At 33.0% G+C, this 17020-nt stretch overlaps 1 protein-coding gene across 1 annotated transcript in view; it reads left to right on the top strand.

Moving 5' to 3' along the window:
- The first annotated feature begins 2384 nt into the window (after positions 1–2384).
- Positions 2385–17020, top strand: part of LOC129219252 (cyclic nucleotide-gated cation channel subunit A-like) — a 62252-nt gene continuing 47616 nt past the window's right edge. The window contains exon 1 of the mRNA XM_054853580.1: positions 2385–2560. The gene's annotated coding sequence lies outside the window, so the exon portion shown is untranslated. The remainder of the gene's footprint in view (positions 2561–17020) is intronic.

The following is a 17020-nucleotide window of genomic DNA, read 5'->3' as shown; positions in this document are numbered from 1 at the left end:
GGCAGATATTCAAACTTTGTTTCACTCCATGCCGAGTCGTGTAGCAGCTTTTATTGCGGTGGCCACACAGAATACAAATTTCTATCTCTTTTTATTGTTTGTTTGTTTTGAAAATGTAATCATTTATTTGTACCATTACCACTCAACCGTCTATTTAATTTCATTCAACTATGATGCTTCCTTCATGGTATTGCAATCTTCACAAACAGGAGTGTACATACTATTTTTCCTTTATGTATACTCAGTTGTATGCTAATCGGCATTGTGCAACAACTATAACTCTAGGAATTAAAGCATCTCAAAGTTAATGAAAAAAACACATAATAGTAGTGCACAAATCAAGTAATATTTAACTCCAATAAACGTTATCGGATAACTACGAACTGTTTTATTTAAGATGCCTATATTTATTTTCAAAAGATGTAAATACATGCATTACACTGTTGGTTAGAAATGCAAATAATTTGTTACTGAAGCAGAAATAAGGAATACTTTACGTAGGAAAAAAATAACGAGTTTAACGCTGAATTAAACAGTAATAAATTTGAATAAAAATGCTGTGGCACAATTCAATTTAAATGAAATATGATAAAAAGGTAATTTCTTTTCTATGTTCATCCATTCGAAAGGTCAATAAAAAGATTGAAATTCCCTCTTAACGATGATTTAATCTAAGCGAATGAAGAATGCTTTCCTTACTCTTTTTTTTTTTTTTTTTTTTTTTTCGTAATTTATAATGGTAAATGCTTTTGCTACAAAGAAAATAATTTTACGAAGGGATTTAAAACATAAATTTGAAACTTAGGAAGTATTTCATAATGAACTGTTTAGTGAATTTTTGAATTTTTCGTTTAGTTTTTTGCTTTGTATCTATTTTCCGTTTCAGCTGAACTTATATTCTGAAAGCAAAAATCCAAAAATGAATCACGCATTCAAAAGACAATGGTTTTCAATCTCACTGCGAAACTTATACTTAAAAGTTCTAAATTCTCTTTAATGCACTGGTTAAATATTGGGGTGAAAAATGTGCAAACTTCTTACGTCAATTTTTATCAATTATTAAAACTTGCATTCAAAACGCAGAAATTAACTCACGATCAAGAAACCTCTCATACAATAAAATAATTCATGTTGTGTGAACTTTCATTTAAAACTTAGTTCATACAAAACATTTTATTGTAGTAAATATTAAAAACCTTATTTTCGACGCACTTGAACTAATTTGGTGTCTTCTACTTTATTTTAAATTAATTCATGCGTAAAATATTTAACTTGGGTATGCATTTACAGGGTTATGTATTTAAGCATACTTGATTTCTTTTTTAGTAAAGTGATGACGGAAGTAAATTATTCTTTTTCCCAGTTTTTTTCTGGCAAAACTGCCGTCTTTGGATGTCGTGACCGGGCTGTCAGTATGTATTTGCAGTTCTAAATGCTTTCCTTGAACATAAAGAACTTGATGTTTTCAAACTGCTCGCCTAATCCATCTGTACGCATAGTGTCTTAATACTTACATCACCTTACCTTGCAATTTAAAACTTACGTGAAGATATTTTCTAACAATTACGAGAGAAACTATGATTCAGTTTCCTATTATTTCTATACTTGCAGTGTGAAAAAATTCCGAAACGTTACTGAGTATTTCCGTGTTACGTTTCGGGATTTCAATGTGAAAAATATTTTTAGCTCCCGGTATAAAGACTAACTGGGCGCATTTATAAAGTGAAGAGCTTCAGCTCGATTACGGCCCGTCTAGACTGATTAAGCTCTCAAAGGGAGCGAATAAGTCCATGGACTACGTAGCTTTGCAAGAATTGCAGGTGAGTTAAATTCTTAATACTTACTTGCAATTCTGTCTCAGCTTTGGCCATGTTTGCAATACTGCTTTTGGAACTTCCTTGATAAATCAGAAAAGTGCGAAGCTATTATATTATACCTTCTTAATTTTACTCTGCTTTTCTAGAGACATGACTGACTAGAAACGGGAAGACTTTTGAATTGTTCAGGAGGTTTCCAGGATAATTTCAGGAAGGTTACTGAATTTTAGCGGAAAACGTTCTTGGTTTTGGCACGATATGTTACTGCCAAAAATTCGGCACATCGGCTGCCCATTATTTTCCACTAACGTTTCTCAATCGTTTTAACAGTGTAATTGAATAAAATGACTACATCACAAATATATTTTAACCATTACTATTTTGTGTGTTCTTTTAGGTCCAGCCATGCAAGTTTTTCAAATTATGTCGGATACTGCCATTGTTCAAGGCCCTCCATCAGACCTGAAAGCTAAGGCTACCTAGCCCAACTTTCTTGCAACAAGGTATCAATCCATTGGTGCATATACTATGTCTAATCAGAACTTAGCAAATATTAGCAAAAAAGAAACTAAAGAAGAAGAGAAAGATCTTAGCCAAAGTAGCGTAGCTGGTCCATCCTCAAGTAAGTCAGTTGTACCTTCCATTACGGCCGAAGAAGAAGAAGCTATTCTGAGTGCAATTGAAAAGACACCAACGACCGCGGCGACAGTAAAGCAGTTGACGAAGCTTGAAATTGAAGCAAAGTAAGCATTATCCTGTACTTTGATCAATTAGCATAAAGTCTACACTATATGACCAAAAGTATTGGGACACTTTACAAAATTCACATTTTTATAGATTTCTCGAGGAAGAAAAGACCAATCGACAAATCTGTAAATTTTTTTTCACATAAAAAGTATACTCTAGCTGTCATTTTCCAATAAGAATTAAATCTGCTATTCATTTAGGGGACCAGCAGCAAATTGAGGACACAAAAAAAGGTTTTTGATCATTTTTTATCATAAATAGCTGGGAATAAGCTATACATTTCAAAAATAAGTTAAAAACCTGTCTGGAATTTATTTTATATTTTCGTGAAAGTATTTCTTATACTTACGGAGATATATAAACATTTCTTTCAAAAATGCAAATTTCTTTTGAAGGTTTTCCGCTCATATCACGCAGTTTTTCGTCAAACATTACTAAACTTTCACAAAAACTGACTGCGTATTAGAGAAACATAATAAAATTTGAAGCTAAAACATTGAAAATTTAATGAAATATAAACGTTTAAAGGAAATTATTTTTCACTGCACATGCACGAAAGATAGGAATTTATAACGTTTATAATCCTAAGTTCAGACATATCCTACAACTCATAAAAAAATTCCACCTCAATATCTTTAAAATTTAAAAAGTTTTCAGCGATCTAATGAGCCAATGAGATGTAGGATATGTCTGGGCTTTTGATTATGATGGTCATAAATTGCTATCTTTCGCGCATGCGCAGTGAAAAATTAATTGCTTTAAACACTTATATTTCATTAAATTTTCAATATTTTAACTTCAAATTTTATGATTAGATTTCTCTAATATGCTGTCAAATATTCTGAAAGTTTAGTAACGTTTGACGGAAAACTGCGCGATATGAGCCGAAAACCTTTAAAAAAATTTGCATTTTCGAATGAAATGCTTATATCTCCGTGGGCATAAGAGATACTTTCACGAAAATATAAAAATAAATTCTAGACAAGTTTTTAATATATTTCTGAAATTTATAGCTTATTCCCGGCTATTTACAATGAAAAATGATCAGAAACCTTTTTTTGTTTCCTCAATTTGTTATTCGTCCCCCAAAGAAATAGTAGACTTGGTTTTTGTTGGAAAATGGCAGCTGGAGTATACCTTTTATGTGAAAAAAATTACAGAGCAATTGGTCTTTTATTTCTCGAGAAATCCGTAAAAATGTGAATTTCTGAAAGTGTCCCAATACTTTTGGTCATATAGTGTATTACATAAAGGAACGTTTATGACATTTTTTTTACAAAAATTTTTACTTCTCCTCGTAGGAGTTAACACATTACTAAAACCAGGTTCATGCGCAAGCAAACAAAATTTATCAAAATTTGGTATAAAATGTCAAATTTCGGAGAAGTTTTAAGAAAATTTCGTGCATTTTGATTCTACCATTTGCGTACACACAATTACTGTGAAGAGTTCTTTGGTAATAACGTCATTCATAATCATTCTCTTCTAGATTAAAAAAATCAGAACCATTTTCAGGAATAACTCTTCAAATTTGGAAGTTTTGAGCGAGTTACAGAAAATGAGAACTAATTGAAAACATGTTGTTTAACGAAAATAATCCTTAAATTTTCATTGTGTGTTAGCTACTCTAAAGCTACATACTAGGTAAATGGATCGTGTACACCGTTAGATTAAACAACTGTCCTTCGGTTTCGCATAAGATGCAGATGAGTATTAGTAAACAAAAAGGAGTGCAGAAGGTAATTTGAGGAGCAAAGGGATGTAAGTGCCAAAATTAGTATTTGAATGTAACCAGTACAAATGATAGGTGAACCTCTCATCTGTTTTTGGGGCAAAAGATAGTGCTAGTAGCCCTGGTAGGTGTTGCTTCACAGCAATATTTAGAAAAACTTTCCAATGAAAAACCTACTAGGACAAGAACTTTAAACGCATTTTACTCAACACATGAAAATGTCTTCTTACATCACTTTGCTTCTCAGTGTCTCAGTTGAGAATAAAAAATTCAAAAGTTAGTTGTTACAAAAGCACTAAAATAAAACATTTTCTGAGTTTTATGAGTTACATCAAAACCTCGGCAACTCGACACCATAAAGATAGATGACAATGAAATATCACTTACTTGAACCAACGAAGCTAATTCCGAGAAATTGCTCAGAGAATTCCCTAGCACTAATTGAAATCGACTTAGTAGCTTACTTAAACGGATTTCTGTTAATATGCTTAGAGATACCAAGTTTTTTATCCGAGCAAATAAGTCTAGCAGTCAAGGAAAAAATATGGTGTCGAGTTACTTCAGGATTCGAGTTGTCTACGAGTTGAGTTAACGAGGTTCGTAATAAATTTATTTTTCTAAAACTTTGATTTGATTAATATAATAGTAAATGATAAGTAGTTTAATGGTTCTACCGTAATTAGAACTCTAGTCAAGTCTCCTGTGCCCGGATCTTTCGGTAGTAAATTTCTATCTCTGAAATAATATTGTGATTGACTTTGATATGTGTGGCTAATGGAAAAGCAAGAACATCTTTGATTTTGTGCGTTGATAATATTGTTGACCTGATAAGTTCATGGAAACATTAATGTGTATTCTTAAATTTTGAAACAAATACTTTTCCTTTGATTCAAAAATAATTTTGCTACTATCGCCAAATTTTGGATGAATTCTTGAAATTTCGGCGTCGAATGTACAAGATTTTAACGATTAAAATTATTTTATGATTCTAATTAGTACTAGTTTCGTCTGAAAATATTATTATCCGACGCTCTATATGATGTCCCCTACTATAATTATTTAAAATAACTTATGTCTAATCCCAATTTTACTTTAATTCTCAATACCTGCTAAAATAATTACGTCTGAGTAGTTTACGTAACTCAATGTCTGATTCAAATGATTGTAGGAATGAAATTTTCATGTTTTATGCCCCATTTTTCAGTCTACGTGCTGCAATTATGGGATTTGTGGGTCTCATCACGCAGAAACGCGATAGAAAATAATACGCGGTATAAAATGTTACTAGTTAGGATTCTGAAGTGAAATAGATTATTCACTGATACATTTTAACGAGTTTATATTACTTTAAAGACACTTAGTTTTTTAGAAAGATCTTTTTTTACCACATATTTTTTTTTCTTTCTTATACCTTATGCACTTCCGATGAATTTAGAAAAAATCTGCATAGTGGGGAATTTAATTCCAAACTTACTTGTAGTCTTGTGCAACCAAATTACCCCAAAAAATGTAAGTAGTTGAAGAATCAAAAAAAGCATACCAATGTGTCCGGAAAATATTATTTATCAAGTCAACTAATGTAAATTAGAATAAAAATTTAATTAAACTCAATTGAGGTAGTTTAAATACATAATTTAGCATTTTTAATATTGCAGATTTGTAATTAGTTGCTCGTGATTTAAAAAAAAAAGTTACGATTTTGATACATTTTTTAAAATCCGACATCCCCCAATAATACATCACTCAGAAAAAAAAATCTTTAACTATCACCGTACTACTACTTTGATGTTCTTTTGCATTGAAATGACTCTAGGAGATATGGAAACGGTGCATTGCGTGTAACATAAACTCTGAACTTAGTTTGAAGTAATTATGAAGCACATTATCCTATGCACAAGAAAAGGTTTCATTTAAAAAAGAAAACTTGTCATAAAAAATAATATTGATAAAAAATTTTAAAAAAATGAATGGATGTAAGCTAATAGATGTTAAAAATTCAGTAGAAAAATATATTCATAACTTTCTCGCTGTTTCTAAATCATATGGTTCGTGTGAAGGGGTTGCTCTCATCCCTTGCCTACAGTACCTCGTATGATCTCTACACAACCAACTCCTTGCAATCAGTTAAAAAGACGTATCGGTTAATTGATATTTCGTCTAAAGACCTTTACCTTTTTTCAAGCCTCTAAGTTTATTAGCAAGGGCATTTTATACTAAGTTCCACTCCTATTCATCTTTATTCTATGTGATGTCTTTCGTTTAATAAAAGTTCGTTTGCTTTTTTTTGCTGTAATTATTTTACACAAGGGTGTCAATGCTTTCTTCATTTTAAACAATATTATATTAGTATTTTTTTAACTTAAAAATGGTTCATATTTATACGCAACTTAGGATATTTGGTATGAGCTGAAGTGCAGGGTTATAAAGCAGCAACTGTTGTCAAAAATCTGAAAACAGAACGTCTTATTAAAGAATGCCATCATTACACTGACATGCATGTCATTGTCTTTGAAGGTCACATCAAATCAACAGCACAAAGAATTTTGGTCGTCATAAAGACCGATTTGGCTAACATTGCCGACTTTCCCCAATGAAACACTCATCTACTCATTACAAAGAAGCAGATCAATGCAAAAATAAATAAATAAAAATGCATAACAGTTCAAATGTTCTCAGAGGCCAGAAATTTAAACGTTGAAAAGCAATTTCACACAAGGATCTTGTACATTCGTCTAAATTCGATTGTAAAAGTAATTAAATCTTTTATCTTTACGGCTAAATTTGCAGTAATCAATCTTTGTCAATAAAACGTTTAACTAAGCTTGTTTAATGAATGGCGCGCTGAACATCTATTGTTATCACCTTATAAATGATGTGCTGAAAGCGTCATTTCCGTTTCAGCAGTAAAAGCTATAAACTCAATAATATTGAGGTATAAATAACACGCACTGAAGTCGCTATGGTAGTAAAATTAGCGCCGCTAGAGTTAGTTCGGTCTGTCTCATACTTAAGGTTTTAAAAGTTTTCAACTCAAAAGAATGTTTCAAAGATTTAACTTCTTTTTTCCGTAGAGTAAAAATGTAACTCGTCTGAGTTTCTCTTTAGGACTCATTTGGTGAAATAGTTGTAAATAAGGTGATACTGCTTTTGAAAAAATTAAAGAACGGTCCTGTATATATTCATAAGTCCCACGTTCAGATGTCCCAGTATGTGGTTGTTTATTTTCTTTAAGTTACTTTAAGTCATTGTTTTTTGTTGAGTAGTGATGTCAAAATATCGATAGCAGTATTTATTTAACGATAATTTTGGTTATTTAATTAGTATGTCGATAGTTTTTTTGTATCGATTGTGTTCTCAAGTTTGAGACAATGATGAAGTGAACTTAAATTTTTCAGTTTTGTTGGCTTACGTTCGACGAGCACGACCGATTGCTTCATCGAACGTATTCGGTTGATTGCCGGTTACGTGCGCAGGCATGGCACAGACGAATAACACGCAGATGAAAAATACTTAAAATTGGTCAAAAATGTCACGTGGTTCCGTCAACCAACGAACCAGGTTAAGTTGCGGTTGACCAGTAGATCAACCAGTGAGGCTCTTAGAACGACATCGGAAGCAACCAGTTAAACGGTAGCTCTCAAAAACGCTACGGTTAGCTACTGGTTAGTCACCCGTCGACCTCGTCGAACGCAACCTAGGCATCGACTGCACTGAGGGCAATCGGTACAAATGCCTTACTTGGAAATTTTTAAAAGCGGCGATACGGAAAAACTTAAGTAGCACAATTTTTTTGACGTATTGCCCGTTTTTACATATTTCTTATTTAGATGATTATAGCCAAACTGATTTTGCTCGTTTTTATTATGATGTGCATGTCTGTGTGCTTTATCTGTATCTTACACCAAACATTTAATATCCATTGATCAGCAGTGTTAATGTACATTAATCAACATTGCTTTCCCAAGGTCCCCCGATCGTCCCGGTATTCTCCATGGAACTCAAAAATGTTTGCGTCTCTATATTTTTACGTTTCGTGTATATCAATGTATTTTTAGTGCTCCGTAAATTTTTTTCTTTTGTATTCTCTTGTCTAGTTATTTATAAGATGACACAAAACAAAAAAATATACATTGTAATTATAAACTAAATTATGTGAGACTATGCCAGTCAACAGCTTAATTATGCAATTTCCATATTATCGCAAGCACGTGATCCGTACAAAATGAAACAGTACAAGGTATGATGTATGTAAAGATATTCGCGCTAAACATTTTTGCAGTCTTTTTTCCTTTTTTTTTTTTTTTTGGTAATTGAGTTCGTTTTTTCTATTGATAACTAAGAAAGTAATGCCTGCACCATAATAATGTATTTTTATTATTTTTTTTCTTCTGACGGAAACATTACCTTTAAATAGAATGCATAAAATAAAATTAATCGCCTGAAAATCAAATGGAAATAAAATGAATAACTTTATCTTTCTATTTTACTTCCAAGATTTTGCTTTTACAATATATTAATCAATTGTTTCATTCTAAACAATACCCACTATCGTTTTCTTCAAATAACGCAAGTGTTTTTAAGTCGCTTAATCACCAATGATTATTTTTACTGTATCCTTACATGATTTTTTTAAAAAATGTAGCGCGGTTTAATATCATCAAAGATATTCTCTTCACTTAACACACTCACACACAAGCGCAGTTAAGAATAAAAATTTTCTTAAGTTTACTCATACAACCGATTCAATCTTATCACCTCTTGTTTTCTGACGTAAACTTATCCATCTGCTCCTTCAAAGCTAACTTTTGTTTGGCTCGTTTAAATCCCTTTTGTAATGGAAAGATATGCTGTTCAAAGTAGACAAATACTCTCTAGATCACGAATCCTCCTTTATATACATTTTTATGTGTATTGATTTATAATGGAAATTCCTGGAATACAGAATGCATTCAACACCATGTAACAATTTTCCCATATATGTGTACAGAAGTTAGATTGGATTATCAACACGAAATCTCTAAAGCTCTTTTGAAGCCCAATAAATAAAATATTGAAATATCTTTTCGATATCTAAGGATTTCTTACGATATATCTTTAGAGTAGCCCACGCATAGTCCTTTGCATAGTTTATTTAATAGTCAAACATACACACATTCAGAGTTGAAAACATAACTTTAAAATCAACTTCAAATAAGACTCACGTTTGTATTTATTTTTAAAGCCTTTGATTTACGTTTAAATGATTGTTGGTGTAAGCTAAGCTATTTATTTGGTTTTGTTGGGATAGCATTGTATATAACACCGTTAAATTACTTTAAAAAATGATTCACTACATTTCGTTTCGAAATTCTGCGAAATATGTTGTCAAATATTTATTTTCATGATAGTTTAGAAACTTATGCTTGGATAGAAGTTTGACGGCATTTATGTATTTTCATACCTTTATTTAAATGAAGTTCAAACGTTATGAAACCTATAACATTTGTGACATTAATCTCTGCAAAAAAAATAATAATGATATTGCCACTAATTCTGTCAAATATATAACTATAACCAGTTCCAAGCACTAGTTCCTGACATATGATCAGTGATGGAACAAAATGGATTGAGGAAAGTTAGCAAACATTTTTAGCCGACAAACGGAAGGAAATAATGGGACATCCTCAAATCACGTCGCTCCAGTTTGAGGATATTACTGAGTAAACTGGCGTTGACAGCTAGGATTTATCTAGCACTTTTGTGCTTTTTTATAAGGAATAAATTGATCGTGAAATTCAGAAATATTAATATTGGAATTGGTTTTCTAACCGATTCTTGTAACAGTGTAACCTTGTTTATCCGACCCTCGCTTATCTGGATCAAATTTGTAGCTTCAAAAAAAATATATTTTCAAAGAGAGAATTTTGAGCCATGGTAGTAAGAACGTAACTGTAAGATAAATACGCCGATCATTCACTTTTATTTCGTTTTAAATGTGTAGCTCCCTGCATAGATTGTACAATAAATTCTCACAAACACCACTACAACTAAGCTGTAATGATAAAGCGTTAGATTGACGTTGCTTTATTTAAACTGGACAATTTTGCAACAAAATATATAATTTTTTTGTCGTAAGTAACTGTAAGTCTGCTTATTTAAGGATTCGTTTTCCTTAGTGTCCATACTACCCAGATTATCCGGATTTTTGTTCATCCGAAATGCCTTTGATAATAAGAAGTCCTGATAAACGAGGTTGTACAGTAGTTCTAACTCAGAGGGATAAATATTGTAGAGTTCTTCAAGTTAGTTGTGATAGTTGGAAATCATAAAACGAGGTTGTACAGTAGTTGTAACTCCGAGGGATAAATACTGTAGAGTTCTTCAAGTTAGTTGTGATAGTTGGAAATTATAAAACTAGGTTGTACAGTAGTTGTAACTCCGAGGGATAAAAACTAGGGTTTCTAATCTCGAAATCCCGATCCCGAATCCCGCGGGATCTCGCATGATATTTAACGGGATTAATCCCGCGGGATTGAGAGCAAAATCCCACGGGATTTCCAATCCCGCAAGTTTTTTCCACTCAAACGTTCACCAACTTTTGACGCTCATAAAACGACTATTTTCACAAGCATCATCTGTAGTTTGAATTACCTTCTACGTACATCAGCAAGAGCAAGTAAAACTCTCTCTCATATGATGAACTGTGATATACAATCTAAGAACACAATAAAAATAGAGCATATTTTTCTGAGAATGAATTGGTATTCTCATACGCGGTTTTATTTTCATTTGTTCAGCAATTCAGAAAATGCGTTTAATTTGAAAGCATTTTTGAAAACCATCACTAAAATTTAAAATCCAGAAAATTACGCTTTAGAAAAAATAGAAAAAGTGTATTACTGATTGCAAAACCTGCTGGAGTAACCTGAATGCAACGTTGGAACACTTCGGTTAGCTTAAAGAATGCACTCAAAACCTTTAACTTCATCACCTTCTGAGATTTTGCTTTTCTTACGGAAATGAATGTTTTTTATGCTTTTCTTCTGCAAATTTCGGACAAAAACGATGTTTATTGGATACGTGTTTTGCTGTATCCAAATTCCAGTTTAACTTTATTGAGAATACCCTTGTTAACATTTCAACCCTTGTTAACTTCATTTACGTTTGTCATTGTATCAGTGCATTTAATAAGAAAAATATTGTGCGCTTTTTATAAGTTAATGGGGATCTTTTGCTAAATGTCTAGTTATTTAATCTCAGTAAAACCAATTGCACTGGAGCTACATATTTTCATCAAGCGCATTATTTTGAGAAACAATCCTTTCTCATTGCTTGCTTGCAACTTTTTTAGGGCAAACTTTTGCGCACAAAATGGTAATTGCAAATTGGGATCTGACTTTGTAGGGCTTTACCATTAATTTTGCGGAATTTGGTGACTACTTATTCAAATAACAAAAGCAGTCATTCCTAAGAAGCACAACTTTTGCTATTTGTCATTACAATTAATGTTTTGGAAGAATCAAGTCAATCCCGCGGGATTGACTCCTTACAATTTCCAAACCCCGCGGGACTGAATTCGGCGCAGGATTGGAAGCTCTAATAAATACTGTTGAGTTCTTCCAGTTAGTAGTGATAGTTGGAAATTATAAAACCATCGAAGTAAATGAAAGATCTGACAATTTTACAAATGTCGTTTTTTTTTTAAAGTAGTGAGATAAAGATTAACTTTATGATGAAAATAAACCGAGTCCTGTTGAATTCTTTTAATTTTCACAGTTTATATCGTTGGAGGTAAAATTATTAAAATTACGGAAACATAAGAAGTTTGATGAATTCAATGTTTAGAATTTTGTTTCAATATGTCAATATAGCACGCAAGTAAACTTTCTTTAAGATTTGAAATTGAACTGTCGATAGGTCAAATCTAAAAGAGTAAATATTTGTGATTTTGTTGATACTTAAAAGGTGTTTAAATATAATCATCTCTCAAAATGTATTCAAAGATGCGAATATTTTTCCAGGAGAAGTCATGCAGTAATTTGAATCACAAATAGCAGGGAAGACCAGGGATAGTTGGCGAACTTTTTAAACTTTATTTTTTAAAGGTTGTAAATTTAGTAGAAAATTTTTCTTTTATTGCTTGGATAATCTGTATGGTATCAGCAAGAAATTCGTATTTTTGTTTTGACATGCTTTGTCTATTTTTTTTTTTTTGCATAATTTTTTGTGAACCTTCGGAGAGTTCGCACACTTGCCCCGTCACGGGGTAAGTTGGCGAGCTGGACGGGGTAAGTTGGCGAATTGAGAAAAACTCATAATAGATACAGAAAATTTCACATAAAGCCTAAATGACGCTTTAAATAAGGAAGTAAAACTTACCAGTGAATGAAATAAATCGAAGTTAGTATTCTAATTGCTTTAAAATTAGGTATATTACACCATATAAAAGGTTTAACTGATTTTAGAAGTAAATGCTGAAAAATGCAAACATTTTTTGAAATGAATAATTTTATTTGCCTCCGTTCTTCTTTTTTATGTTTCTTTTGGGTTTACATTCCTTTTTTCTTTGATTCAGAGATTTCTTGTATGTTTTAGGGACTTTTTGCGATGATTTTTTTTTCCTGCTAAGATTCTTTCTTCCTGAAGAGCCTTTTTAACTGGAGTGCTAAAGAGTATTGCTGTAGACTCTCTCTGTAATTGCTCTTTCGTTTCCATCCTTTATTGATCTGACCCTCTCTAGCTTTAGAATAAGGTCGTATATGATCTGGAGTAATACTCAGAAACGTATGTCGGTTTAGCTGAGGCTTAGCGCTATCTTCAGTAAGAAACTTTAAATCTGAATTATTGAATGAAGTAGCAACTGAACCTGCTGTAGGACAGGTACATCCAGTTTTATTATTTTCTTCCAACATGGTTGCTGCTGGGACAAACAGATTCGCTCATAGATCCAGGAGGCTGGGAATCTTGCCGATCAGTGATATAACTTGGCATAAAGTCACAGTCCTGAAAAATGTTTGAATTGCAGGGAAACTTCTTTTGAAAAAGCAACTGTTACCACCGTTGGTACGTCGTAAATCGTCATTGGCTTTCCCAGATTATTCACAATCCAAGAATCAAAAGGCGGAATTAACATAACATTCAATGGGCCATGTAGACTCTTATCAAGAGGCAGCAACTTATGGTAACAATGTGGTGGGAAAGAGATTAGTGTTATTGTTATTTTTATATAGTAGTGTAGTAGTTTCCTTTAAAAAATCAAGCCCACAAAATTGACGTGAGAGTCTTAAATGTCTAGTAAGAGAATCAGAGGTTTTTCTTTGAACTTCTAGTGTTTTTAGCGAAATCCTTTAAGAAACCTGGAAACATTTCAACTGTCATCTACCCACTAGGGGAATGAATGCACCATACATGCAGCATTACATCTGGTGCGGTTTTCCCATTGTTGTTTTTTCTCTTGTATTTTCTCGTTTCCGGAACAAAGAGCACGTACGTTGGCAATTGTATAAGCATGTCTATAAAAAATGATAAGCTGAAGAATAGTCTAATTAATGCAATTATTTCATTAAATTGACAATTTACAGAATCTAAATTTCGAATGTTTAATGTTTTGACTTTAAAAACTTATCTTGGGCAAGTATGCGAATTAGCACATTTACCCCGAAAAAAAGCTCGCCTACTAGCCCCAACTCGCAGTATTGAAATCAAGCTACACTGGTTTAAAAATGGTTTCATAAAATAATCCGAATAAAACGTCACTTGTTGCGTAGAAGCATGGGCTATTCAATATTTATAAGTTTTGGTAAATTACTCTACTATTATATGCTTTATAAGAAAATAACTAAGGAGGAAAAAAGTTACTTAACACTGCAAAAAAAACAACTTTATCTTGAGGCAACACATTTGGTTTGTCAGATTTCACTGAAAATGCACTGACAGCAAAGCATCTTCGTCGTTACGTGACAGCTCACTCAGAGCTGTCAAACCAAAAACGAGAAAATTATTTAACATTCGCACACTTACCCCTCCGCATACCAGCCCCGGTCTCCCCTACATGAAATGTATCTAATTTGACACACAAATCGGTGATTTCACAAGACTGTGATGCGTACGTTTCAATGAAGTTCTTTACAACTGCTGCAAAACGAAATCTGCTACAATTCAGTTGCAAAAAAAAAAGACTATTATGACGGAATTTTCAGAATCTCCACTAAAAATATTTTATCTCTATAAGAAAGGAAAAATCACGATCTTCTTTAGCAACGGACATCTGTAAAAGTGTTTTCCTATAATCGGGAGTTATTCCTATCTCATCTTTCTAGAATTTAATCATGAGGAGCGGAGCCTGTTCCAAGAGATATGGACCCTCTACTAGAAGGAAATTGATGGACAACAACACTGATTTCACAGTTGACTTCGAACACAGCGCATGCTGTCACAGTCGAGGATTCCTTATAAATGCCTCTATCAAACAACTAAGCGATTTCCGTGTTTTCTTCAGTGATTCCTCCTCGATGGTTCGCACTTTTGTACATTATACATAACGTCATATTCTTCAAAGTATTCATTTTCTCTAAATAACTTATTTTCCATGTATCTGCATCTTTATTTTGCACTTTCTAGATATCTTACTATATTTTTGAACCCCTCAAAAAGCGTTATCCTAATCTATTAGCGATCTTCATCATCAGTTCGAACTGCTTACTTGAACGTTTCTGATGCTAGTGCCTCCAAATTTTTACTTCTGTTGGGTCTCAAATTTCTAAGGAGTATAATCTATATTTTTTAATGTTAGGATATTGGACAGCCAGAAATAAAAGAGTAAAAGCTTCAAGGTTTTTATTTTAATAATTCAAAATCGATTTTGTTTCCTTCTTTCATTTTCTCCATTAAAAAGCCTATCCAGCTTCGGCTCCACTACATCAGCAGCTACGTAGAATTCAAATGTTCAAGTTTTCCTCAGACAATTTTCCAATAATTATCAACTTTTATAACTAAAGAAACCTCTTTATCCCAATTAGTATTTCCTCAGACATCGAATGAGATCATTATTTTTTTTTCTTGAGTTCATTATATACGTCTAGGGACTACGTCTAGGATACGTCTCTAAATTAGCTTCAGTAATTTGGTCGATTTCAAGGGCTTCAATTAGAAATTCCATAAATTCTAATTTATTATCCATTTTTTTCAACTTTTGCTCGATTACAAGTACGATGATGCGGAGTTTTAAATCTAAAAATATGGCTAGAAAACGTTTTTTTTTTTCACTTTACTCAAGCGAGTTAAAGATCTAGATATATCTTAATGAATAAATGTTTTTCAATTATTTGTTTGTTAAATAAACAACGTATGATGGCATCTTTATACCCATAATCCCATGAGAGCTATTCGAAGGAAAATTGTATTATTATCATCTATTGTGGTAATGCCATATATTCCTATCTTGCATCGGGATGCCGTTATCCACATGTTCCGACGAACGGAGCACGCACTCTTATTTTTCTTATCCCATTGCCCACGGAGCTCCGCTGTCCCCTCGACCTAATTCGACTGGGGGTGCGTTTGTGTCGCTCCCTCTTGTTTTTTCCGGTTCCCGGCCCTTCTAGTTGCTTCGCGATCTTTCTGGAAGGTTCGCGGCGCGGATACGACTTCCGTTTTCTGCACTTGCAACGCTGTTTTTCGGACCTTGAGCGGCAGTTTGTCATGTGAGTGTGCGCGGTGACGCAAGTGTGTTCCTCCCTTCCTCGGATACTTCTATGGATTGCCATGAAGGCCATTAATATGGGTGAGCTCTTTTGATTATGTTTTCTGCATTGGCAAACTGGATCTATATGTAAATGTGCTGTATGAAGATTCTTTAATAATAAATGTCACGGCCTATACGAACCTGGTCTGTTTTAGCCCCAACTTAACTCCACCACATCTATGACATGATTTCAAGCAACGTTTTCTACTTTGTTGAAAATATCATTCAATCTATCCCTGAGATTTTCTTTTCTGCAACATAAAGTGACATCATATTTCTTAATAGAGAACGAGCACAAAATCCTCCTTGGGAAAGTTAGTCATTTTCTGAAATGATTTCAAACAAATAAAACACATTCCGGTTCACTTCAGAATGGCCCTTTATATTTAACCGTTCAAGAACAGCAGCTTTCACTATTGTGATCTGTATTTAAGCAAGACACACTTTTATCAATAGTCGTCAAAAGTTCAACTGCAGAAGGAGAATTTGTCCAATTTATTTTATTATCCCCTAAAACTACAATATGTCTTCAGTCAGCACTGCTCGGGCTAGGGTGAACTATTCTACTTCCTTGGTTTAAAGAGGATGGATTGGAGTAGAAACTTAGGGCTTTCTTGCTCAAATTTGTTGTTAGTATAAATAACTTTTGGGTTACACATTTATGTGAACGTATACTGTTATATACAGGGTGACAAGAAATAACTTAGACACACATAATACAATATAACTTTAATGCTAATGAAAATATTACGACCAAACTTTAAAATAAATATGAATACATTATTTCGTCTAATATATTTACAAAATTTCAAAGTGGCTACATTTAGGATTAATACAGAGCTTTAAACGTGGCACAAAATTTTCGACTCTGAGCCGCAACTCACTGATATTTTATTCCATCCCTTGCATAAGGATTTCTTTAGGGATGCCAAAGTTTTAGAAAGTTTAGCACACAGCCTTCTCTCCAGGACCTTCTTGCACTGTTGAACTGCGTCAAAGACC

The sequence above is a fragment of the Uloborus diversus genome, chromosome 3, assembly GCF_026930045.1.
Source record: "Uloborus diversus isolate 005 chromosome 3, Udiv.v.3.1, whole genome shotgun sequence".
Taxonomy (NCBI): Eukaryota; Metazoa; Arthropoda; class Arachnida; order Araneae; family Uloboridae; genus Uloborus; species Uloborus diversus.
This window is presented reverse-complemented; position numbering and strand designations above follow the sequence as displayed.